At 38.4% G+C, this 26675-nt stretch overlaps 1 protein-coding gene across 4 annotated transcripts in view; it reads right to left on the reverse strand.

The window, feature by feature from the left end:
* The window catches only part of Akap6 (A-kinase anchoring protein 6), a 515042-nt gene extending 488707 nt beyond the window's left edge, over positions 1 to 26335 (reverse strand). The window contains exon 1 of one of the 4 annotated variants that reach the window (XM_074068188.1): positions 26178 to 26335. The gene's annotated coding sequence lies outside the window, so the exon portion shown is untranslated. The remainder of the gene's footprint in view (positions 1 to 26177) is intronic. The other 3 variants (XM_074068190.1, XM_074068191.1, XM_074068192.1) reach the window with 3 other exon arrangements.
* Between the last annotated feature and the right edge of the window lie 340 nt (positions 26336 to 26675).

The raw sequence follows: 26675 nt of genomic DNA on the forward strand, positions 1-26675 counted from the left end.
AAGTTTTAAGTAAATTGCCCAATGACACAACACTGTCCACAATAGTGGCAGAGCAGGGAGTAGGCACATTGCCTTCTGACTTTCAAAATATTTTGATAATATATTATCACTTTTCATAAACTCCAGAGTTAAAGAAAGATGTTCCATTTTGTTGGTCCATACCAGAGAGGTAGGATGTGGAAGAGATTTCTATCACTTTTCTCTGCAGGGGAGTTTAAGAATTAACTTCATTGTTTAAGAAATAGGAAGTTTAGAATAGCAGAGCGAGGCTGATGAGTCAAGGGCTTACAAACGCAGCTGGGAATGGTAGAGAACTGGCTATGATAGGAAAAAAGACCTGAGGAGTATGCTGAAGACCCCACTCCACCCCAGAATCCTCCAAGGTCTCACAGGAACCCATGGCCATTGCTGTCTAAGCCTTCGCAGCTTCTACAGCAGAGACAGGAGGCATGCCGACAGACCCAAGCAAAAGTCTCAACTCTGGCTGTGTTACAGAGATGGAAAACAACCTTATTAACTATTCCAATTAGTCACTTCTTTGGCTCTGGACATAGATAATCAAAGAGATAATTCTTATCCTACTTGACCCTCTATGAAGTAATGCTGTTAAGCCATATATTTGTGCACATGTGTGTCATATATTCAATTTCGAAAACTAACCACTTCAGCTAGCACCCATCCACAAAGTGATCAACTTTTGACATCTTTACTACTTCTATTTTTCTAAATAATTAAAAAATTTATTTTTTAGTCTTTGTTCCTTAAATTTCACAATTATTAAATACTATTTTTTAGAGCACAGCTCATAATAATATTGTGCAACATGACAAAAATTTTAAAATGCCTAAAAGATTCTTTTAGGCTTCTACGCTGGAAGAAGAAAGAAAGGAAACTTTATTTAATATCTGTACGAAGTATATCTAAAAGACTTAAAGTATAGATGTAAACTCAAAAGTTTAATACCTTTATGGTAGTATATTCTCTCATAAACATTTAAAAATAGTGCAGAAAATTACATTATTACAATCTTTTTTGAAACCAAATGTAATAGATAAAAAACCAAAGGACAGAATGAAGAGCAAGATTCCAGTTATACACTTTCAAAGTGTACTTACCAAATTGTTAAACCATCTACTTGTGTGTTTGGAATAGAGTAGGCTTAGAGTTTCTACTCAGAGAAGAAGGAATTTTTAAGTTTTAATTTTCTATAATACTCTGATTCAATTTTTTATATATGTGTATTATATATACTCACTCATTCATTTAATAAACTTTATTTTGGAATAATTTTATAGTTACAGAAAAGTTACAAAGGTAATATAGAGAGTTCCAATAATAATCCTCATCCTGTTTCCTCCATTGTTAACATGCTACATTACCAAAGTACATGTGTAAAAACCAGAAAATTGATCTTGGTACATTACTATTAATCAAACTCCCCACTTTATTTCAGCTTTACCAGTTTTTCCATTAATGTCCTCCTTCTGTCCAAGGACATAATCAAGAGTACCTTTAGTTGTCATTTATCCCCACTTAGTCTCCTCTGATCAATAACAATATGCTTTCCTTATTTTTCATGACTTGACAGACTTGAGGAATATAGGCCAATTACCAGGTAAAATGTCCCCAGGATGGATTTTTCTAGTGTTTTTCTCATGATTAGAATGGGGTTATGGATTTGGGAGAAGAAAATCACAAAGATGAGATAAAGTCTTATCTCATCTCAACATATCAGGGGTAAAGGATATTCACACATCATCACTGATAACATTAACTGTCATCATTTGGTTAAGGTCATGTTTTTCAGGTTTTTCCACTGTAAAGCTACTATATTTCCCTTTCCCTACCCATTCTGTAAAAGCAAATCATCAAGTCTTGCCCACCCTCAGGGGTAGGTTCATCTCTTCCTCCTAAATATGGGAGCACTTACATATATAATTTGAAGTTCTTCCATAAGGAATATTTGTCTCTTCTCCTCTGTTAGTTTATTTATTCATCACTTATGTTTAGAAGTATGTGCTAATGTGTATTTATTTTATACTTTAAGTTACAACTCAATACTATATTATTAAATTTAGCTGGTAGAAGCTCTTTCACCTTGTCTCTTGTCTCCCCTTTGAAATGCCCATTCTTTTGTTTTTTTTGAACACTTCCTTATTTTCTCAAACTATATGATTCTCATGCTAATCTTGAATTTTTCCTTGGCCTGGTCCTAGAATTAGCAATTATACCAAGAAACCCTGATTAATTTTACTGAAGAATGAAATAGTGTATAGAATCCACTAACCAGTTCGTGGATTCTATACAAGAACAGTTGGAAGAAAGTAACATCATTATTGTTGTTATGATGTACATTTATTATAATAAATTTGGAATTTCCCAATTCTGATCCAAAATCACTAATCATTACATCAAGCCCTAACATGCCCATAGATATTTTTGAATTTCTGCGGCATGGGACCACATTAGCCTAAGAAATACACATTCCTCCATCCTTAGTCCAGGAGCATGCATTCTTTGATCATAAAACGTTTTTTATTTCCTTTCTGAGCATTTGTGAAGAGCTATAAAATCAAAAGACTCTGTGGCAAAAAAAAGTCATTTGATTTTTAATCTTTTAACTTTAAATGAAATATCTTGAAGGGCAATTTTTAAAAAGCATTCCCACATACAAATTAAGTGTACTTGATACCTAATAGAATCTAGTTGGGCTGGTGGAGTGGCTCAAGTGATAGGGTGCCTGCCTAGAATTTAGTTTTGAATTTCTGCTCAAAACATCTGTTGTTTTGAAATACTGCAAAGTCATCTTTTTGGAATTAAATATTGTCTTACAGATATGTAAAAAGTGTTTTCAAATAATCCCTACTGTACATATTATTTGTAGGGCACAGTGTTTCATGCCTGTAATCCCAGTTACTCTGGATGTAGAGATGGGGAGGATTGCAGTTTGAGGTCAGCCTGGGCAAAAAATTAGCAAGACCTCATCTTAATCAATAAGCTTGGAATGGTGATACACATTAGGGAAGGATAAGTATCAAATTTGCAGTCTAAGCCATCCCAAACGAAAATGGTGAGACCCTATCTGAAAAATAGCCAAAGCAAAAAGAGCTGTTGGCATGACTCAAGTGGTAGAGCACCTGCTTAGCAAGCACAAGGCCCTGAGTTCAAACCCCAGTACCATAACAATAAATAAATAAAATAAAATTTCCTATTATATCAAATACCATATTCTTATTGAGTAACAGAGAGTTCCTTTTATGAGTTAGAAACTGATAGCAGTGGCCCTATGGGGAGGACTGGGCTTTGCAGAGTTGTTGGGTAGGGAGCACTACGTAAAATTTAACCTGGTTTCGGTCATGGCTCTCAGGGACCATGTGTTCTCCAGCCCCTGGAAAATGTATCACAATTTCCTTGAGGAAAAGAATTGTAAGAACCACAGGAAACAAAGCCAGCTTCTGGGAATTTAAATAAAGCCTCACAATTCTGGTAGGGATTGTCCTTTCTCTTCTAAGGAACAGGAGAGTCTAAGGTGCAGGAGAGACCAGACCAACAGGAGATTCCTTATCTTTTAACATTGGAATATTACTATTAACTAAACTTCAGACTTCATTACAAAGTCACCAAAGGGGCAGCGTGACTTTAATCCCAGGAGGACGACCTGGAAGTAGTCCTAGGGTTATTTGCATTGGTATTACAAAGGGGGCATGGAGTTGAGAGTCATTTACACATGGCTTAGCCTTCCCATTCATCTCTTACCAGACGAGAGACTTTGGGAAAAGCTTAAGTCACAAGCTGCGATGTCTGTGACATGATAAGCCAGTGTCGTAAGATCTATAATTTACTTCAAAATACTTCAATATAATTAGTGCGATATGTATGCCAATTAATTGAAGTTTCAATTCTAGACCAAGTGAGCTAAAGTGATACCTGGAATGCACAGTATGAATGAGGGTATATGCTAGGCAGCATTATGTCAGAATGGGGGTGAACTCACTCCCACCTGAATCAATAAACATTAATTTAGCAAGCTAAAAGTTAGAAATGGATTTTACTTGGTAGAATTAAAGGTATCTAAGACATGGGTGAGCTAAAATAATTTAGAAACACTTGCAAGAAGACAGAATAAGAATCCTCTGATGCCTTGACTTTGCACCCCTTTGGGATGTTGTCAAAGACTCAATCCATAATTAATCTACCCCTGTCTATCTCTACCACTGGTTTAAAAGACCTTCCTTCCTTCCTTCCTTCCTTCCTTCATTCTTTCTTTCCTCTCTCTCTGTACTGGTGACACTCAGGGCCTTGTGCATGCTAGTCAGGTGTTCTACCCCCAGCTCAGTTTGGAAGGTCTTCTGATTGCATGATGTGTACTAAAGGATGCAAAATTCTACCTCAAGTAAAGCTCTTACTCAATATATACTTGAAACACCTAAAAGAAAATAGAAATGGGAGTTCACCAAACCTACCAATCAGGTTGTATGAAATATGCTGTGCTTGCTTTGCAAATGAATGCCAGTCTACTAAATCTCTCTATGTGTGGCAGATTTTGGTGTGAGCCTTGCATTTGTTAAACTTGGTATCAAGGTTGTGGAAGAGCAAAAATTACCACCTCAAACTTCTTAGGTGGTTACTATGACTCCCCAAAAGAACTTGAAAATTGTGTGTGATCAAATTGCCTTAAGGAAATTCTCAACTTCCATCCTTTATAACCTTCAGAGTTGTTGAGAAGATACATGAAAAGCCCTCCAAGCAATTTTGTGGATGAATTGCTCCTGTGTCTGCTTGTGCATTCATTATCTGTGGGTACAGTATGAAGTTAACTGTATAGATCATTTTAATACTTAAGTACACATTAGACTTTATGCATTGAATCTGTGTTAGGGAAGTGCACATTTTAAAATGTAGAATTTCACTTGACAATGTTATAAGTTTTAAATGTGATTTTACTTACTTACTCATTGGGCCCTAAATTTTTTTCTGTAGAAACATTTTCCCAACTTAGAAAGAAAACATACAAAAAATAAATTTTGATACATAAATATTCTTGTACACAGCCATTTCATGAAAAGCCCTTCTATATCCTGTTCAAGCCTCTTTCCCCACACTGTATTGGAGCTTGAACTCAGAGCCTCATGCTTATTAGGCAGGCGCTCTACCACTTGAGTCACTTCCCCAGCACTGAAATTGTGTACTCTGATTGTAATTTTTTTGTATTTTTGTATCTTGACTGCAAGAGTACAAGTAATAATGTGGAGAGACAGAATGATAGTGGGTGTTTTATTCCAGGCAGGGAGTTCAAAAAGAGAAATAGGTTTGGAATGGGGTAAAGAATGAGATAATTTGAGGTGTGCATTATAAAGGTATCTGTGGAAGATTCAGGAAAAGACAGCAGAAACCAGGAGAAATACAATTTTGACTCTTAGGAAAAATAGCAAAAGGCTAGAAATCTGAATTTATGAGTTATCAGCATTCTCCTTCTTCATAGGAAAAGCCATCAACAAACCTAGATCACCCAGACAAAAGAAGGAGACATAAGATTTGTCTCTTCCAGTGTAGGACTAGACTCATGGTCTCATGAAAATCATTTTTGACTAAATAAAACATTAAACGTTTTTCAACTGAAAGAATTTTACAGGGCATATGGCTCAAGTGGCAAGCGTGAGGCCCTGAGTTCAAAACCCAGTACCACAAAAAAAAAAAAAGGATTTTACAGAACAAAATTTGAAATCTATTTGTTATAAACACAGAATGTTTGATAGCCTCTAGTTTTCTTTACAGAAGTTTGTTATCATTTCTCTAAAAAATAAAATATAGGCGGTTGTGCTGGCACATATCTGTAATCCCAGCTACTCAGGAGGCATAGGTAGGAGGATTGAGGTTTGAGGCTGGCCAGGTCAAAGTTAGCTCAAGACTTTATTTGAAAAACAAGCCAAAAGCAAAAGGAATAGAACATGGCTCAAGTGGTGGAGTGCCAGCCTAGCATGTGGGAGGCCCTGAGTTCAATCCCCAGTCCACAATAAATAAAGCAAATTTTCAGATGTGAACTGAATTACAAAATTATCGCTTCAGAAATAGTTGACAATGGCATGAAAAAGAACTTATCTGTTGTCCTCAAAAATGTCCTTTGAAAACCTTGTCAAAAGTGTACAGTGTTCTAGCAGACATGACACACCAAGCCATGCTATCAGGAAGAACTCCTCTTTCCAGCAGTTTGCCCCTTCTTATGACCATTCCTCTTTTAGTCTATTTAAATCTATTTTTCTTTGTTTTTACAGCTGTACATTTAGGTATTTATGACTGAGGAATACTATGAGGGTTACTAGTAACAGTACCATGACCATTTATTGAGTGCCAAACCCATGCTGGGCACCATTCTAGAAACCATGGGCATTCTCAGCAAACTTGCAAGACAGTCATTTTATTTCCATTTGACAAATGAGGACACTGAAGCTCAGCAAAGTTGAGCAACTTGCCAAGATTACAATGTTGATAGCAGAAAAGCAGAAATCAATCCCAGACCTATCTTTCCCAAGGCCCTTGAACATTCTGCACAGCCTCACTTGCTCATTTAAGGACTGACTCTCATCACTGAGCTATGAATATAGTAAAGACTAGCAATGTTATGATAAAAAAACAAATTATTTGGTTGAACCACAGGAAGCTGCTAGTATTTGGCCATTCTTAACTACAAAAATGAGAATGCCATATGGTTCAACAAAACGAAAGCACATATAAATGTCAGAGCAGCAGTGTGAATTTCCAAAGGGACTCCACATCCAATAGAAAGGGTAGAAAAGAACCAAATATTCTACCCAGATCACTAAATGAAGATATATGTTGTTGGTAAAGAGAAAGAACAAATAGAAAATGCACAGATTTGCAAGATAAGGAAACTAGAAAAAATATACTGTGAAAGAAAATAACTTATTTGTTTAATTAAAATCTTATATGTTGACTGTAAGTTGACCACCAAGAGTATTAAGAAGGACAAACTAAAGAAACACACAAGTGTGAAATATAAATGATATGTAAATACTATTGTCTGACTGTTCCCAAAATTCCTAAGTTGAAATCCTAACCTCCAGGTATTGGTATTTGGAGGTGGGCCTTTTGGGAGGTAATTCAGTCCTGAGAATATAATGCTCATGAATATCCATATAAAGGAGGTCAAAGAGAGAACACTTGCTCCTTCCATCGTGTGAAGACACAGCTAGAAGGTGTTTCTATGAACCAAACACGAACTCCCACAGACACCAAATCTATACCACCTGGATATTGGACTTCCTAACTTCCAGAACTGTGAGAAATACATTTCTGTTATTTATAAGCCACCAGTTTAGGCTAGAGATATAGCTCAGTAGTATAGTGCTTTCCTAGTATATACTATGTACAGGCCCTAGGTTTGATCCCCAGCACTGCAATATATATATATATAGTTCTACCTATCTTATACTTTTATATTATAGCAGCCTGAACAAAGATAATAAATTAAAATATATTTTTATCTATATGAGAGCACTAAGCAAATTTAAAATACTCTTTTCAAAACATGATAAAGTGAGAGCACACAAGGAAGGTATGAGGATAGGTAAGACACCCAAAAAACTAGATAGCATTTGTTGCCCTCAATGCAGAGAAACTAATGCAGATACTTTAAAGCAACTGAGGCCAATAGGAGAAGGGGACCAGGAACTAGAGAAAAGGTTAGTTCAAGAAGAATTAACTTAGAAAGTAACACATATGTACAGGAAATCAATGCATGTCAACTCCCTGTATAGCTATCCTTATCTCAACTAGCAAAAACCCTTGGACCTTCCTATTATTGCTTATACTCTCTCTTCAACAAAATTAGAGAGAAGAGCAGAATAGTTTCTGCTGGGTAGCGAGGGGTAAGGGAAGGTAAGGGAGGGAGCAGGGTGTGGGGGAGAAATGACCCAAACATTGTATGCACATATGAATAAAATAAAAATTAAAAAAAAAAAAGAAAATCCAAAAAGACAGATGGAAAGAATCTATATCTTTTGTTGGCAATAATGGTGCCGATAGGTTTCAGCTCTTACTGCACCCTTAAGCTTCTGTTTTCCTGGGTCACAGTCCTGCCTCCCAGGGTCACAGTCCTGCCTCAAGTCTAGCTTGAATCCTCCTTCTGCCCCAACCTCCAATCAGCATGAACCATAAGATCCTAACCAATCAGATCATGCTGAGTCCCACTGAGGGGTAGTTAAGCCCCTGCCCCTCTCTCTCCTCTCTCTCTTGGCTCTCTCTGCTCTCTCCCTCTCCCACCTGGCAATAAAGAATCTCTTGGCCAGATCACTCCTCTCCACATGGTCACTTTTGGGGCCTATATTTCCTTCCATTTGGTGCCATGACTCAGATGGAGGCTCCCCACTAATCCTGGTGGGACCCCCATTCCAACTCACCCCACAACCACCCTGAGGACGTGACTGGCCAGGACTCATCCTCCCGACCACCCTCGCTTGCATCCAACACTGGACATTCTTTGGTGAGTCCACCTACCCTTCTTGGGCTCCCTTTGAGGTTTCTCCCTTTGGTGTCTCTGGGTTTTAGAACACTTCCCATGCTTTGGGCTATCTCTGGGTGGCTCAGACAGTAGAGGGATCCCCTTCTCCACAGGGTTTGGATTTTACAGGGTCTGGGACCCTACAAAACCTAGGCCTAGGTAATCCAAGCCACCAGCCTCTGGCCTGCAAACCACCTGAACTCAGTGACAGCTGGGTCATGTGCGCTTTGTGTTTTCTTGGATATTTGTGCTGCGCAAGGATGCTCCACAGTACATATCCTCCACTCCCATTCCAGGACCAGGTCCCTCATAATGGGTGCCTCTACATCTTCTCTGCCATCTGACTCCCCATTGAGATGCCTCCTCAATAATTTAGACACCTTGGGTTTGACCCCAGATATAAAACCAAAAATTTGATCTGCTTTTGCACTCAAATCTGGCCCACTTATCCTTTAGACAACCAAAATCACTGGCCCCTTTTCGGGTCTTTAAATCCCAACCTTTTACGGGACATATAACTACTGTGAGTGATTGGGATGATGGGGAGAGATTCCATTATGTCCAAGCCTTTTCATACCTCCATCTAAATCCGGCTCTCTGACTTCAAATCCTCCCTCTGTACTTTCTGTTCCCCTGCGTAGATTCTATCAGCCTGTAAACCAGTTTCTAAATCAGCCAATCCCTCTCCAAATCTCCTCCTTCCCCATGTAAACAGACTTCTTGCACTGCTTACCATACCTATCTCCTCCCACGTGTCCTCTGTCTCTGTCTGCCTTCCCCTCCCTGGGCTTACTGGGACCCTGCCTCCCATGAAAAACCTGTAGCCTGGTACCTTATGACTTAAGCTATTCCAACTAGTTTGCCAGGCCTCTCAGTCTAAAGTAACTTTACATCAGCTGCTTTACAAAAGCGCTTACAAAAACCTGCAGCTGCCATGCTTACGCTCCAGCTCCACCCCCACAAGGAGAGGAGGGAAAGCAAACAGGCGCAACTGTGCACAGGATTCCAGCTTCTGGATACAGCAAAAATGCCTGCCATAGCTAAGAAAATCCATAGAGAGGACCCAGCAAATCCTGGGCCACCAGCCACACATGGCAATGGTGATGGCTGTGGCCCGTGGCCACTTCCCCTAGAATAAACGCACGCAGAGTACACAGGAAGGGGGGAGGGGCGACAGGCCGCAGGATCAGACCTAGGCAGTCAGGGTCATTTGTCCCAGGTGTGTGTGGAGGGAGTGGTGCCTTGCACAAGTCCTGCTTCTAGCCCCACCTCACACCTTGGGGCATCAGACCCAGCCCTTGTAAGTCAATTGTTAGCTCAAGGTTATAGTTCCAGAAATAACTAAATAGACATTACTGTGTTCTCAAAATTTCTCATTTAGAATTTTCTATACCTTTGTTTGATCTCAGCATAAATTTTTCCCTCCAAATATTAACACTAGTTGTCCCGTATGGCCCTGTTATTGGCCTGAAATGCCCTCTGAATGCCCTTCTCTAACTTTACAAATGATTTCTTTGTTAAAAAGGTAGCCTTTATTAAAGAGGCTGCCTGCTGTTGGCTAACAGACAGGATCCTAACGTTTTGTTCTTTCTAGATGGGACCTGCATCTTCCCAGTCTTTGGCTGGTAGATGCTGGAAGCTTTGTACTGAGGCCTGGCCTCAGTATGCCTCGGGTGACCAAGAGAAGTGGCCTTCACAGGGTTCCTTAAATTACAATACCATACTCCAATTAGACCTTTTCTATAAAAGTAAAAAAAAAAAAAAAAAAGTAAACTGAGGCCCCCTATACAAATTTCTCTCATTAGAAAAGCAATGGGTTCGGGCCCAGGCCACTCAGGTTGGAAATGATTATATGTCTCAAGCAGTAGGGTGTCACTTTACAAGCAGAAAGTCCTGAGCTCAAGCCCAGTACAACCAAAGTAAAAATAATAATAATAATACTTGGGGCTGAGGAAGTAGCTCGATGGGAGAATGTCTGCCCAGCATGTGCAAAGCCCTGGGTTCAATTCCCCAGCATTACTAAAAAAATAAAAACTAGTAAAGAAGATAAGTGGCATTAATGTCACTTCAGCCATCTCATAGTGGAAAAACAGTTTAACCTAGACCAGATCCCTCATTCTTCAAGTGAGGAAACTGAGGCCCAGAACAGTTCAGATATTTGCTCTCCAGAGTGTCAGGTGTCAATGTAAAATAACAACTTTACTTTATAGCAACAACCTATCAGAAAGCATACCATGGTGGACTCAGAGTCACAGGTAAGAGAGGTTCTCCTCAAAGATAAATTCCTAACAGTCAGCCCCAGATATTCATAAAAACTCAGACTGTGGCTGAAGGGAAAAGTCATTGAAACAAGTAATACAGCCAGCCATGTCTGTATTTATGGCTATGTCTGTATGTCCGGGACCTTCCTAACAGGAGAGAAAAAGATAAGAGACACCATGGCCTCATTGCTGCTCTCAGAGAGGGCCCCACCCAACTGGGGCCTATATCCTGAACTTGCTACCGTGGTGGACAGGAGGGGCACTTCTGCAGAGAATGCTTAAGGGGGGACAGCCCGGGAGACAGCCCCACCCCCAAATGGGACCCTGCCCTCTGCAAGGGTAACCACTGGAGGTCTAAGTGCCCCCACCTCCAGATGGAAGGCGAGGTGCCACCTTCTATGGATTGATGGGTCCAAGCCTCCTGGCCACACTCCACTTCTTGGCATCAATGTTGAGGAACCATAATGACAGAAAAACAAAAGGCCATTTTCCTTCTAGACAGTGGAGCCCATTTCTCTGTTTTACCTTTTTCTCCTGGTCCCTGGTCCAATGACAAAAGTTATCATTTGGGGCAAATCTGGCCAGCCCCTGGAGCACTAGTTTACCTGGCCTCTGGCCTGCTCTTGGGGAGACCTCCTCTTCTGTCACTCTTTCCCCATAGTACCTGAAACTCCAGTGTCCCTGCTGGGATGGGATTTACTATCTCAATTAAAAGTTCAATTCTTCTCCCCCCAGGCAGCTATCTCTGCTGCCCCCTCCTTCAGGAACAAAGAGATTCCACAGTGTGGACTGATGAGATGAGTGTAGGGTGAGCCAGGACGGCCCTCCCTATTCAAATAAAACTCAAAAATCCCTCACAGTTTCCACACCCAAAACAATATCCTCTCAAGCTTGAGGGACATGAGGCCTTATGCCTATTCCCAAAAACAACAAGGGCTACTAATGAGTTGCTCCAGCCCCTACAATAAATTTAAAATTCTCATAAAAGTTAATTTTAAAATATAAGTTACAAAGTAAACAACGGGATAGGTAATAAATGTATTTTTTGAGAAGTTAAAGAAAAAAGGAATGGGTTTTTGGATGAGAAGGGATATAAAGGATAAGGACAAACCATCAAAGGGTTTAGTATGTTGTATGAAGGTCTGAGTAAGTTTTAAAAGTGTATAATAAAAAAGTTTGATGTGTGATAAAATTAAAGTTGAATATAATCTAGGAGTTGCCTAAAAGATTTTTAGGGTCATGTCAAACTAAAATCAAATCCTCTATGTCTATGAAATAACAAGGCTATCTTAATATTGTTCTGCTCTGAGTAACATCTACAAAAAACCATTACAGAGAAAGATTTTATCAAAGAAATTATTCGTGTTTTCTGCTGATCTTGTCGAGCTTTAAGTACTACTAAATCAGAGTTCATTTATATATTTGCTTATGTGTCTTAAATGACCACCTTGTAAAAGTGTTATGTTATACTTTATCTAAATATGGTACAAACATTTAAAAGGTTCAAAGTGTCAATTTATATAAAATAATGAGCTAAAACTCTCTTTTATCCAAGAGTGTTACATTTAAATCCTGACAGTTCCTGCCTCCCACAGGTCACCTACCTAGGTGTGGCCTTAAAGGGACAGACTCACTCCCTGAGTCATAAATGCATCAATCCAATCTTCTGTTTCCCAACCCCCATACCATAAGACAGCTTACAGTTTTCCTGGCAGTTATAGGATTTTGCAGAATTTAGATCCCTAGGTAGGTAGTCCCAGAACAGACACCTTTTTATGCTCCTCCTAATATTCCTATCTGGGTCTTACATAATGTATGGCCACCCATTTCTCTTAGAAAACTTGACTTCAATAGACTCTGCTCCTCTGGCTGACTACCTGCCTTCTCAGGGAACTTCTCAGAGAGCATGCAGACCAGATCCTGCCCCACCCTATAACAATTTCTGTTAAACCAGGGCATCTTGTTCTCCAAAAGGATATTCTACCCTCTCCATTGGGACTTCGATGGACCAGCCCTCATCTGGTCATTCTCATGACACCCACTGCTGTCAAGCTCAATGGGTTCCCCCAATGGCGGCACCTCTCAAGAAACAGTTAGAAAAATGGAGAAGGGAATTGGAGGACTCTTGAAATTGTCTAGGGAACAGCATTTCACAGTGGTTCTCCTGGCCAGTGCCCATCCTAATGCCTATGTTCTTGCTCTCCTATTCTTAAGCTTCCTCCCTTGTATCACACTGCATGTCTGCTATTGCTAATCAAAGTTTAACCAGCTGTACCTCCAGGGATACCAACCTCTCCAAAACGCTAGGATAGTTGGCTGATACCTGCCATTCACGGCTCAGAGGATTGGCTCGAGGCCATTTATGACCTATGGCTACAAGGGACCTTCATCAACTTCAGGGAGGAGGAAATTTTCACCTTTGGAGCCTGGGTGTATGCCATTATAAGACTCACTACCCCAACGCCATTTGCCAACTGACCCTCCCTTCCCCTACGCTGCCCCTTGCCAGCTCAAAGAAGCCAGAGCGAACACAACGCCCCCCTTCCTTAACAAACAAAAAAGGGAGGAGTGTTGGCAATAATGGCGCCAATAGGTTTCAGCTCTTACTGCACCCTTAAGCTTCTGTTTTCCTGGGTCACAGTCCTGCCTCCCAGGGTCACAGTTCTGCCTCAAGTCTAGCTTGAATCCTCCTTCTGCCCCAACCTCCAATCAGCATGAACCATAAGATCCTAACCAATCAGATCATGCTGAGTCCCACTGAGGGGTAGTTAAGCCCCTGCCCCTCTCTCTCCTCTCTCTCTTGGCTCTCTCTGCTCTCTCCCTCTCCCACCTGGCAATAAAGAATCTCTTGGCCAGATCACTCCTCTCCACGTGGTTACTTTTGGGGCCTATACTTCCTTACATCTTTGATGTCACTGAGCTTCTAAAATAACCAGATGTGGAACCTCCCTGGTTCTGGACCTCTTGTAGCATAAAACAATAGATTTTCCTTATTATCTTAAAAAAAAAAATCACAAGGCTGAATAACAAAAATTACAGCACTGTAAGAGAGGCATAAAACATTAAAGCTAAAAGGAGACAAAGTTCACTTAAATTTAACCCTTTCATTTTACCAGTTGTGGGCTCTCTGAAATAGATTAGAGTAACAAGCTACTTGAACACCATAATGTCCCTGTGTGTTGTAACTGGCCAAGCCATGTGTTACAGATGTAAGAAAATTCTTACAATGTATAATATTTATCTTGTAGCATGATGATGCTGATAAAGTAAACATTATTTTTATGATCATAAAATAAAAACACTGAGTTTTAAATTCTAACTGCATTACATTTTCTTATTCAGTCCATTATTATAGTAAAACCAGAACACTGCTTTCTCCTAGGATGTTTTTCTAATTGCTTTTGGATATAGTTTGTCTTTTGAAAGAGGAAGATATTTTAAAAATAGCATGCTGTCAAAAGTGGTTTGAATTTCAAGAAAAAGAATCTCACATCTGCTCCTTAAGAAATAAATACTCAGTTCAAAAGCATGACATTTAAAATACATGTTTGGTGCAAAATTCAGCTGTAGATGACCACTACTAAAGAATAGTTTGCCTCCAATTAAAAATAAATATCAGAAATCAGCTATCTTAATTGTTTCCCTCGTTCATGAGGATATATGAATGTTTTGGTCAAACAACTGTAACATTATGTTCCTACACTCTGCTATATTTCTCATTAGAACAATTTTAATAGTAATAGGGAAAGGCTGACTGCAATGGCTTATCATTCTCTCTATTAGGTGCTTTCACCAAAGATTCTTTCAAATTAAATGTGTACATAAATACATATATGATCATATATCAAATAAATACATAGAGAGAGAGAGAGAGAGAACAAAATAGTATTAATGTACTAGTGGGTCTGTCTGAGGGGACTATAGGAGGCTGGAGAGGGAAAGAGAGTGTTAGAGAATGGGAAAATTCTACCTATATAAACATAACAATGCAGTGCACTACAGGCTGCTGAATACCAGGGGAGAAGGGTCATAAAGAAGTTAAAGCATGGTATATGCATGTCTGAAATGCCAAGGCAAAACCCCCTTGGGCTATCAATGTACACTTTTTTTAAAATGAAGGACAAGAGGGTCAAACAGTTCTTTTCTGGCAGTGGAGTATCTCGGGTGGTGTAGAGTATGAGGAAAGGGTCAATGAGGGTGAATATGGTGTCTGTACTTTGTATTCATATATGAAAATAGAATAATGAAACCTGTTGAAATTGTTCTAAGAAGGGGGAAGAAGGGAAGGGAGAACAATGTAGGGGGTAAATCTAACTAAGATATATTATAATCACATATGTAAATATAATAAGATAAATATTCCTTCAAAATCCACTAACCCATCAATCAGATTTACGACTAAGGACCCATGATTTAATGGAGAACAAATAACCCTATTATTAGAGCTTTTTCAAAGGAAGAAGTACAAATAGCCAAAAATCACATGAAATGGTAAACATCCCTGGCCATAAAGGAAATGCAAAATCAAAACCAAATTAAGATTCCACCTCACTCCTGTTAGAATGGCTATCATCAAGAACACAATAAATGTTGGCGAGGATGTGGGGAAAAGGAACCCTTATCCACTGTTGGTGGGAATGTAAATTAGTACAACCACTATGGAAAACAGTGTGGAGTCTCCCCAAAAAACAAAAAATAGAACTGCCATATGATCCAGCAATATCATTCCTAGGGAAACACCCAAAGGAATATAAGTCAGGTTATAATAAAGGCACTTGCATACCCATGTTTATTATAGAATTATTCCCAATAGCTAAGCTATGGAAACAGCTAAGATGCCCCACTACTGATGAATGGATTAAGAAAATGTGGTATTTATATATAATGGAATTTTATTCAGTCACAAAGAATGAAATTTTATCATTTGCAGGTAAATGGATAGAGATAGAGAACATCATCTTAAGTGAAGTAGCCAGGTTCAGAAAGCCAAAGGCCTCATGTTCTCTCTCATATGTGAAATATAGGCCCAATACAAATATAAGCAATATCATACATATATGTATATATAATATATATGATATATGTTCTCCCTTTCTCTCTCCCCCTCCCTCCCTCCCTCCTTTCCTCTCTCCCTCCACATAAAAGTGGGACTGGTATTGGAGACTAAGAGATGAGGTAAAGAAGGAAAGAAATATAGTAAGTGATAATGAAATAGATCACATATGTGTAGGAACAAGACACAACAAAACACACTGAAAACTGTTGAACAACACGGGATGAGGGAAAAGAGTGAAAAAATGCAACAGAAGAGATTAGATTGACTTAAGCACAGTACATTTACAGGTAAAATAACAAGGCAAAAATCCCAATGAGCAACAAACAGACACCTAAACAATGAAGGACAAGAATGTAAAGCAGATAATATTAAGGAGAGAGCACCAATCGGAGGGGAAGGGTAAAGTAAAGAAGGTGATTATGGTTGATGCACTTTCTATACAAGTAAGAATATGGAATAGGCAAACCTGTTGAAATATCCAAAAGAAAGGGACTAAGGTAGAAAGAAAAATAATGGAGGAGATGAACCAATTTGGAAATACATACATACATATATATATATATATACATATATGGAAATGTCACAATGAAATTCTCTCTATAACCATCATAAACAAGCAAAAATGTCTTTAAAGAAATGAAAGCCAGGAAGGTAAAACAAATCCTGTCCAGGGGTTGGCACCAGTGGTAGGGGGAAGGCACAAGGAAAGGGCAAATATGGTAAAAGTATAATCACATATGAAAATGGAACAATGAGAACTGTTGAAACTATTCGAAGAAGAGGAGGAGGAAGAGTAAAGGAGAATATGGAGGGAGTGAATCTAACTAGGATATATTAAAAACACCTTTGTAAATGTCACAGTGTACCCCCAGTACAACTCTAGTATGCTAATAAATTTTAAAAAATAACTGTTCCTACAGGAGATTCAAATTCATTAACAAGAGAAGGAGGCAACCACCTTAGAAAAATCAATATACCCTTCAAATGACCTACAATACCCTAGCTCCCTCATAAAGATCCTTTAGAGAAGAGAACATCAGTGCCACCCAGGCACTGTCCCTATTTTCAGCGGAAGAATTCAGAATGATCAGCTGATACATGATGCCCTAGCCATCAACAACAAGGCTTCTTGGCATGCTATCTGTCATAGCAAGAATAATTCGAGGGGGGTTTAGCATCTTGAAAAGGATCCCTGCAAAAGAGAATTAATTTTCTATACCCTGAATATAATCATATTGCCTCCGTCATACAGTTTTGTGGATTAATTCAATCTTGCAACAAATATTTATTCAGCATGTATCATGTGTTAGGAACTATTCTAGGAATAAGAAAAGATCAATGAGCAAAATAGACAAAAATCTCTGCCCTTGCACAACTTACATTATACAAGGGGAAAATAAACCAATAATAAATAAGTAAAATATGTAGTTGCAGATGGTGGTAAATGCTATGGAGAAAAATTAAGCAAGGAAAGGAAATTAAATGAGATCATATATATGGCTTGGTAGAGTATAAGCATTTAAAATACTTTGAAGGGTTTTCTTTCTGCTAATACAAGCTCTAAAAGTGATATCCTTGGTTTCAGGATTGACGTTGAAAAGAAATAAAATTTTCTTGTTGGGAAGAATAATAATCATATCCCACTATTTCTGAGTAGGCAAAATAATAACAACTTTCATGCATCAAATGCCCACTTTGTGCCAATAACTTTACATAGAATACTTCATTTTACTTATTTTATATTTGGGGAAACTAAAACTCTAAGAACCTCAAGATCTCAGATCTAATAATTTAAAAGCTATGAATCAAAAGCAAATACACTTAGCTCCAAAATCCATTCTGCCAGGCTTTATTTGTTTTTCATCCACTGTTTAGGCACAATGTCTAGAGGGAGAGTGAATCGAGAAGGGAAAAAAGACTACTGTTCCAAAGGTATTGCCCATCCCCTGCCTACCTCTCCTACTACTAATGTGCTCCCCAAAGATTGTGGGAATCAACTAGTGTTAGAGTTTAGGATTCCAAAACCCAAAATAGAAACTGTCACTTGGTACAAGCTACTGCAAAAAAAAAAAAAAAAATCATTTTAGGTTTGTTAATGTGTCCTTTCCATTACCAGTTGAGGTTCTAGGCCATTTTTTAAAAAGAAACATTTTGTTTTTTCATCAAGCTTGTTGACAGCACTGAATTTACTACTTCCTAGTTAGGGTATCTTGACATATGAATTATTTAGGAAAGACTGGTGTTAAAGATTTAAGAGCCAAACATAAACATTATTCTAGAGATCATGATGATTTCTATTATTTCCTTAAAGAATAATTTTTAAAAAGTAAAACTAAATATATAGATTTATTCACCTCCATGACAAACAAACCAAATAATACTAATCAGAGAAAAGAATAAAAGGAAAACTAATTTTAAAATAGCAAAGTAAAATGTGTCTCTTCTTAAGCTGATTATGTAATCTTTTTCTTGGTCTTCTGCCTCTCAATCTATTCCTTTTCAATGTAATCAAATATTCGATGTTTAAAAATTATATTATCAATTATTCATTACTAAATTAGTGCCTTAATATATCAGTCTGATTCCTTATTAGTTCTCAGAGCAATCGCACCTGCTTTGTGGTTGTTCTCATTTGCTCTCAGATTCGTCTGTTTGTTGGAGCAGCTGCCCTTGTGAGGCAGGTGTTTCTCTATAGTATTTTGAAGCTGCATGCCACTCCTAGCCATGGCTGGAGAACTGCATCTCTCTGGCTTTTTGCTGTCCTGCCCACCTTCTCAATACACCCCCTTATTTTTATTTATTTTTAATTAAAGTTAAATGTAAAAATATCATTAAGGAGCAATTAAAAAAAACAAACTACATTTGCACACATTTTCGTCTTTGTAAATGGTTTTCTACCACAGGTAGCTCTGCTGTTTTAGTTATTACCAGTTGATCTCCACACAGACTGCCTGCAAGAGTGACAGATGAATTTTAAAGGATCATTCCCTTTTAATTCACACAAATAAGAAAATCATATTGAACATGGGGCAGTATTTGAATTAACTATTAAAAGCTAAGTGCAAGTAGGTTACTTCACAAGGGGTATATCAGAGAAGATGTGAGATAGGCTGTTTTTATGCTAATGTAACGGGAATAAAAAGTGGCATAGAATAAAAAGTGAGGGGGTTGCCGGTAGTGAGGAGTGTGGTGGGCTTAGAACTGCCTTGGAAGGTGACAATGATAGGAGGGTAGAAACAAACCATGAGCACTAAAGATTGAAAAAACTGAGACCAGAGTAAAAAACAATGATTTTGAGTGGGCAGCAAAGGCAATGATTACCTAGTGAAGGTTATTAGGAAAAAAAAAAATTAAATCAAGAAGTTGAATGAAAACAACAGAAGATAAGAAGGCAACCACAGATATGCCTGAAGCTTCATCCCAGGCTATGTCAAGAACAAAGGAAGAACTAACCAGGACTGTTTGTAAGCAGAGCCCAGAAAACACTCTTGAATCTGTGACAAGCTCTCCAAGTAATATATTTGTGTGTCCCTGTGGTTGTCCTTATTTGTAAAATGTTTCCTTTAGCCTACTGATCTTGCACATGGTAGCTGCTTGTTGATTGTTGAGTACTGGTGAAATTATCTTGAAATGGCTGGTTTTCTGGTTTGTACAATGATGGACATGGTGGCATCTGGACTGTTAAAGGGTAGAGAGCAAAGCTGTGAGTTCTTGGGGCTCAGTCCTTGCAGAGGATTCTACCCTTGGGCTTTCAAGAGGTGACAAGAGCTCCTTATAGATGTGTCCAGTTCCTGTTTATTCACATAGTCAAGAAAAGAAGAAAAAGGTTACTTTTTTCTGTGCAGTAAGTACCATCATTTACATTAATTCTCTTACAACTCTCTGCCAATCTATAGATGAACAGATTAACACAGCCTCTTGCCACTCTGACATGATAGGTGAGATGATAGGCCTCTAACACAAGGACCAGGATCCAATCACCAGCATCTCATTATTATAAACAGTAATGGTGGATCTGGACTTTTGAACATTAGCATGGCTGGAACTGCCTTGCTGGAGAAAGGTTCATTATAAATATTGACTATAATTCCCTCTTTAATTAAAAAAATGTGAGCTCTTCCTGCAGTAATATAACCTCATATTATAGGCCCTCAGCCTCCTGGGGAGAGGGAATAGGAAAAAAAAAGGATAATGCTAAAAAAAAAAATTTATCCAACGAGCATAAATACGTTGCATAATTCAAATGAGAGTTAAACAAAGAAGGTAATAAAAGTAATCAAATAGTAAACAAAGGGCAGGAGAATTAATATAAGCATCGAACCAATAGGATGGTTAATTAGTTTGCTTTGCAAAGAAGATTTAATTTCTCCCCTGAAAGCAATGGTGGTGACAAATAAACCTGACCTACCAAACATCTTCAGGTATAATGTAATATGTCCCTCATTGCCTATAAAGGAAATGCCGCTGAATTACTGTGCACACTGCTGAATTGTCATGCAGGGAGGGCTTTTCTCTGGCTTGTTTTAATAACAATGGTCCTGAAGATTTGAAGCTCTATAATTTCTGTTTGAATTGTTCTAGAGCTGGGGGATGGTGGGAGCCTCAAAATGCAAAAACCTACAGGACTCAGTAATACCATAAGGGCTATGAAGGACTGGCTACATTTTACACAGGTACTGAGCCCCTGATTCAAAAAAATAATTTCAAGATAACAACTGCAAAACATTAAACCAAGTGTGAGTCCTAAGTACAGGGCCCTAGCAACAGCATGTCCCAGAAGCCTGACCTGGACCCATAAAAAACAGCTGCAGGCCAGGCACAGCTCATCATTATCCAGTTTGGAAGCTTGTTCTAAAGATTCTACATTCTCTTCCTGGTTCCCCTTGTGACTCAGTTCATGGTTGCAAGATGGCTGGAACTTTTTTTTTAATTAAAAAGGGAATTACAGTCAATATTTATAATGAACCTTTCTCCAGCAAGGCAGTTCCAGCCATGCTAATGTTCCAAAGTCCAGATCCATCATTACTGTTTATAATAATGAGATGCTGGTGACTGGATCCTGGTCCTTGTGTTACAAGAAGCATTCTCACCTATCATGTCATTTTAAGAAGAGGCTGTGTTAATCTGTTCATCTATAGATTGGCAGAGAGTTGTAAGAGAATTAATGTGAATGATGGTACTTACATACTGGAATGATGGTACATACTGACTATAGAGCAGAGAAAACATAGCTGGTCACTTACAAGTGAAATAATTTCTCACCCTTATCCTCACCAAGTTTTAAAAATAACTTGAGGATTCAGACACTAAGAGGTATGAGCTTGTGAAGAAGAAATCTTATGCCTTTCTTACTCAAAATAACTGAAAGTCTGTTATTATGGACAAAGTCCTATGAAAAGTAATATTTCTCTGAAAAGTCTTCTCATTCTACATCTACAGAGCTGGGCATTCACAATTACCATTGAAGAGGGAGGGACAGTCAAGCTGCAAGTGATCACTTTTTTTTCTGCTGAGATACAAAGCTGAATACCCCCTACACTTTTGTGACTGTGAACATGCAAAATTTCTTGACAATACAATCATAGTTTTAAATACATTGGTTTAAATGATTGTTCAGACTGCTTCCCATTTGAAGTAATGCTTCTAAGACATGCTAGGGTAAATGCATATATATATTTCAACTAGCAGGCTAGCTTCCTGGAATGCTGGATTTAAAGGGCTTTCTGGGAAAGTAGTTTTTTTAAAGGTGAAAAATATCTTTCATAAAAAATTTAAAAATCTCTCCTTCATTGATCTATCATATCTTTCCTATCCTATTTCCACATGTCAGTTCTTACAAAAAAAAAAAAAAAAAAAACACTAATTGCCATATTGGCCTTCTCTACACCTAGCAAGATTCTAATCCAACCCAAGCAGGAAATAAAGTTATTATCCAATGCAGTGGGTTCATCTTCAGATGTAAATGGCAAATGCATATGCACCAATACATACATGCAGAGATAATGGATTTATCTATTAATGTATGGAATAGAAGTAAATAGAAATAATATTACAGTTTCAAAGAGAAAAACATTATTCTACTACAAATTTTCCTGTTTATTATTGTCTCCTCCTCTGCAATGTAGAAGAGGAAGAGATTTGCATCTGTATTATGTATTGCTATGTGCCTAACAATGTCTAGCACATAGAAGATACTCAAATATTTGTTGAATTGAATTGAATCTACAGGATGAAAGCAAACTGCCATTCACTAACTCTAAGATTAAAAATAGAAGGGAATCAGAAACAAATAGCAGAACCACCAAATTCCCTAAATTCCATTGGCTATTTTACTTCCTAGTTGGTACCTAATTCTCATAGTCACTTTGCCTAGAAAACAAACCTCTCATTCCTATACCTCTTGCAGATGTGAGCTGGGGCTCTTTGGAGCAGGCTAGGACAAAGGTCAACTTCTTCCCAGAACCTAAAAAAGGCTAATGAACCCTGTGAAATAATATTTTTAAATATTCACCATTCCAGAATCAATATCAATGTGCTGTCCGTGTGTGCATTAGCCCCACACTCAGACAAAGAACAACCCTTAGAGCCCAGTAATGAAACTGGGTGTGGATAGCTGGGGATGGGCAAGATGATGCAGAGATGACTGTATCAGCTCTCCTCAAACACAAATCTTCCAGGAGGTTGTACAAGACTCATTCTTGTGCTTGGTCAGAAACAGAGAGCATTTGGTTTCAGCCATGGATATATTCAACAAAATAAGCCCTTTTTAAAAAAAAAATTTTCTTAACTCAAGAGATGGATTCAGATTATACCTTCTAGACTATGAGAGAAATTTTTGTTTCTATTACTTGTCTGGTATTGCCAGGAAATGCAAATGTCTTAAAGTTAGCAGAGCACTACATATATAGCTAATAAGACAGGTACAACAAAACTTGCTTTTAGTGAAACTTTGTCATGCCTATATTCACTCATGTAGCATTTACCATACACAAATCCTGCTTTAAAAAAAAGATATTTCAAGACCAAGTAATAGCAAAAGGTCCAAACATCAGTTCTGTATTACCAAATCTCTAGGATCTCTAGGATATTTATATCCATATCTGACCAAGATCTGTGATCTATTTCCAGTGAAACTTCAGTTGGTATAGTACATGAGATTTTCTTCTACATCTGAAATCTGATTTTCCAATTAGAATGAGAAGGAGTGGGATATGTGTGATGGAGTGTAGATGACTGATCTGTGTGGTAAGATACCTTACAACTGGGATGACTGTGGGTGATGTAGACTTCGCAGCCAGACTGCAATGATTTGGAATCCTGGTCCAGTCACTTATTAACTACACGACCTTTGCCAAATGTATAACCTAAGAACTGATTTCTGTAAAATGTGAATAATAGCACTGAGTTATTTATTTATTTATTTACTTACTTATTTATTTATTGAGGCAGGGTCTTACTATGTAGCCCAGGCTAGCATGAACTTTTGATCTTCCTGCCTATACCTCCCAAGCACTGGGATTTTAGGCACTTGCCACCACACCTGGCTAAATAGCACCTAATCTTACAATTAGGTATTGTGACTCTCTACCTCATAATCTCATTACAAGGGCTAAGTAAGAAAGTACACAAAGTCCACTAACACACTCAATCCAGTAACTGATACACAATAAGAACTGAATAAATACTGTGATTGTTATTGTGATTATCATTTTTCTCATGGTCTAGTTATCTGTAACGATTTAACTTCTCTGTAAACCTGTAATTCAGTAATGAAAACCATAACCAAAAGTATACAGGAGGGAGCTAGGAACATGGCTCAAAGTAGAGCATTTGTCTAGCAAACACTTAAGACTGAGGCCCTGAAGTCAAACCCAGTACCACTAAGGAAAAAAAAGTACGCAGGAGGTTAACTTCTTGTGAAGCCTACATGGTCTAAACTTGACCACACAGTAAACATGGTCTTGATAATCTTTCAGTCATTACTATGAAACAAAATTCTTAAAATTCTAGAAAATTTCAAGAGACATCAATAAATGTAACCATACAGTAATCTCTCCCTTCCCCCATGTACACACGTGCACACACACACACACACACACACACTCACTCCCACAACATCCACCCCTTGAGAATATATTAAAACTATGGCAACTGAAATAGCTTTAGCTAGTAATTAAGACACACAGCTAATCAGAGAGCAGCACAGGCTGTGGCCCTCTGAGAAGAAATGGAGCACTAGGATGACAGCTCCATTACCAGGGCTTTGTTCTCTTGGAGCAAAAAGAACACAAAAGCATAAAGTTGAGGAACTGTAACTGCATTTTGAACGTTTGTGGGGGTTGGGAGGATCACAGGCTTGTCTGAATTGAAAGGCTGTTCCACTAGATAACTGCGTCAGCCCACACCCATCAGTGCCCTTCCCCACCCTCAAAGCATGACTTCACTTTTTCTAACATTGCCCTTAAAGAATCTGACCTCTGTGATTTCCAGTAATTGTACAAATCACCCATGATGAAGTAGCTAAGAGTACTGTTAGACAAAAGAGACAAGAATTAAGCAAATAGAAAACTCATTAAAATGTGCCTTTGGTTATTTTTTACTCCCAGCAATTCATGTTACCAAACAAGTCTTTCTTCATTGTTTTTCACTGGAAGTAATACTTTAGTGGAATTCTGATGGGCATCGAGTGATTTTCTCCAGACTTGTAATCCAGCCACTAGACACACTTTCCCTTCCCCCATCACCATCTAGCACTCCTTGTCACCTTAGAGCTTCTGACTTAGCTGTGCTCGCACCCAGCAGTCCCAGCAGTGCTTTCTGCTCACATTATGCGACATAAAAAGGCAGGCAATGAACAATTCATGCTCGTAAGTGCTTATGATAAAGCCAGGCTAAGCTGACCTCTCCCATCCCATGCAGCTACATGTCAGCCATATAAGCTTAAAGGATAAGAGTAGCATGTGTGTGATGCAGTATAAACAAACTAATTAAAATCTGAGGTTGTTCACTCAGGCTAATGCCTAATGGGACCAATATGCTCAAATCTGTGCAAAAAAAAAAAAATCAGTCCCACCTTCTGTTTCCTATGATATATCTGTTTCAGGCTCAAAAGCAGCCTAAAAGAAAAGGAACCCAAAGGTTGCCATTCTTTTCTGTTAGACTTTTCAAATAAAAACTTATCAACTCAGCAGCACAAGACCACTCCCTGATTGTAAGTGGACATATTGATCAATTGAACTGACATGTGCCTCCTCCTTTCTCTCCCCTAGTTGCAATCAGTTGCACCAGGGAAATCCATTTCACCTCCCAAAACAAAGGGCAATACACTATTCTTTACTGACACTGTTAGACTACATTTTTTAGAAAAAATAATGAGGGTAAAGATCCTTAAAAGCAGAGCTAACAATTGAAACATAAATGATCCATGTGTATGTAGAGTTTCAGAATTGAGTTGAGGTTATGGCTGAGTCTAGAGATTTGTATTGCCAACAATCATTGTGGATCCTGATATTTACTCAGCCTACCAGTTTTGGGTTAAAGTTAAGCAGGAGATGGCAACACCACTGCCACTTCCAGGGCTCTCCCTAGGGTTACCCTTGACTGCAACTGCCGCAGAGAGGAGACTTGTTCCTTTCTCAGTTACAAGTCAGCTTGCAAACAACTCCAGCTATTTAGAGACTAGCCAGAAACAGAAAAATATTGTGGCAGTCTTCCAACTAACTATGGAGGACATGAATCGAAAAACTACCATATAAATAAAAAAGCTTAGATAATCTCATTTGTTTTAGATCTTTGTGCTTTTACTAAAGTCTGCCTTGAACATGCAAGAGAACCTCTTCACATCAGGGTTGTGTCAAATGCTTATTCAGCATTCATTCCTTGCCATGAAGAAACTGAAACCCAACCAAGGTAAATACTGAATTTCACACTGCAAATCACTAAAAATTTCATAATTCACAGAGCAAATAGGAAACCAATTAGCTCTGCCCCATGAAAAAAGAAATAAATTATCTTCAGAATGTTAAATGCTATGAACTACTCATTTAAGAGCTTATTTGGGGTTTTGCAATAGAAAATTTATCCTATATTTATAAAAAAAATCTATGAGAATGCTAAAAACTAACAGACAGAGATGAAGCAAGAATAACTTCACATTTTGATTCCTATATGACTCTTACAGGCCTTTGTCTTAACCCAACAGCCTGAAAAACAGATTTAGGCAAAACAACCTTTCTTTCCTCAGTCCATTTTAAGCAGACAACATCCCCCATCTCTGCCTTAGCAGGCACCGACTAGCCGACAAAACAGCCATGCAATTAAGGCCCAGACATTTAACACTCACCATCTCCTGCTCCCACCGTCTTCTTTTGATGTTTACAGCACATCTGTAGGATGCAATACTAGGAGGTGCCTTGTTTGACCTGCTGCATGATGCTGTGACATCAGTTCAGATGATGCAGCTCATTATGGGAAAGACTGCTGTTGCTATGGCAACTGGGATGTGCTAGGAATCCTTGCTGCATTTCCAGTGGAGCCTGAGACAATACGGAAGCCCTGTAAGCAACAGACAATATGCAAAATTTACACCAAAAGAAGAGACTTCCTCATTAGACTAAAATCTATAAGTTTAAAAGGGATTTCCCTGACAGCACTTTGGGAAGAAATTTAAATTATCTCTCCCTTTGTTGTTATACATTTAGAAAAAGGGTGAAAATGGAATATAGATTTAATACTAAGCAAATAAAAACTCAAGTACATGTTTCCCCATTTGGCAATTTGATCACTTTGCTCTCTGGATAGGAGCATTATGGTACCTTTACAAAAGTTACTAAAAAGAGTT

The sequence above is a fragment of the Castor canadensis genome, chromosome 3 (genome assembly GCF_047511655.1).
Source record: "Castor canadensis chromosome 3, mCasCan1.hap1v2, whole genome shotgun sequence".
Classification (NCBI taxonomy): domain Eukaryota; kingdom Metazoa; phylum Chordata; class Mammalia; order Rodentia; family Castoridae; genus Castor; species Castor canadensis.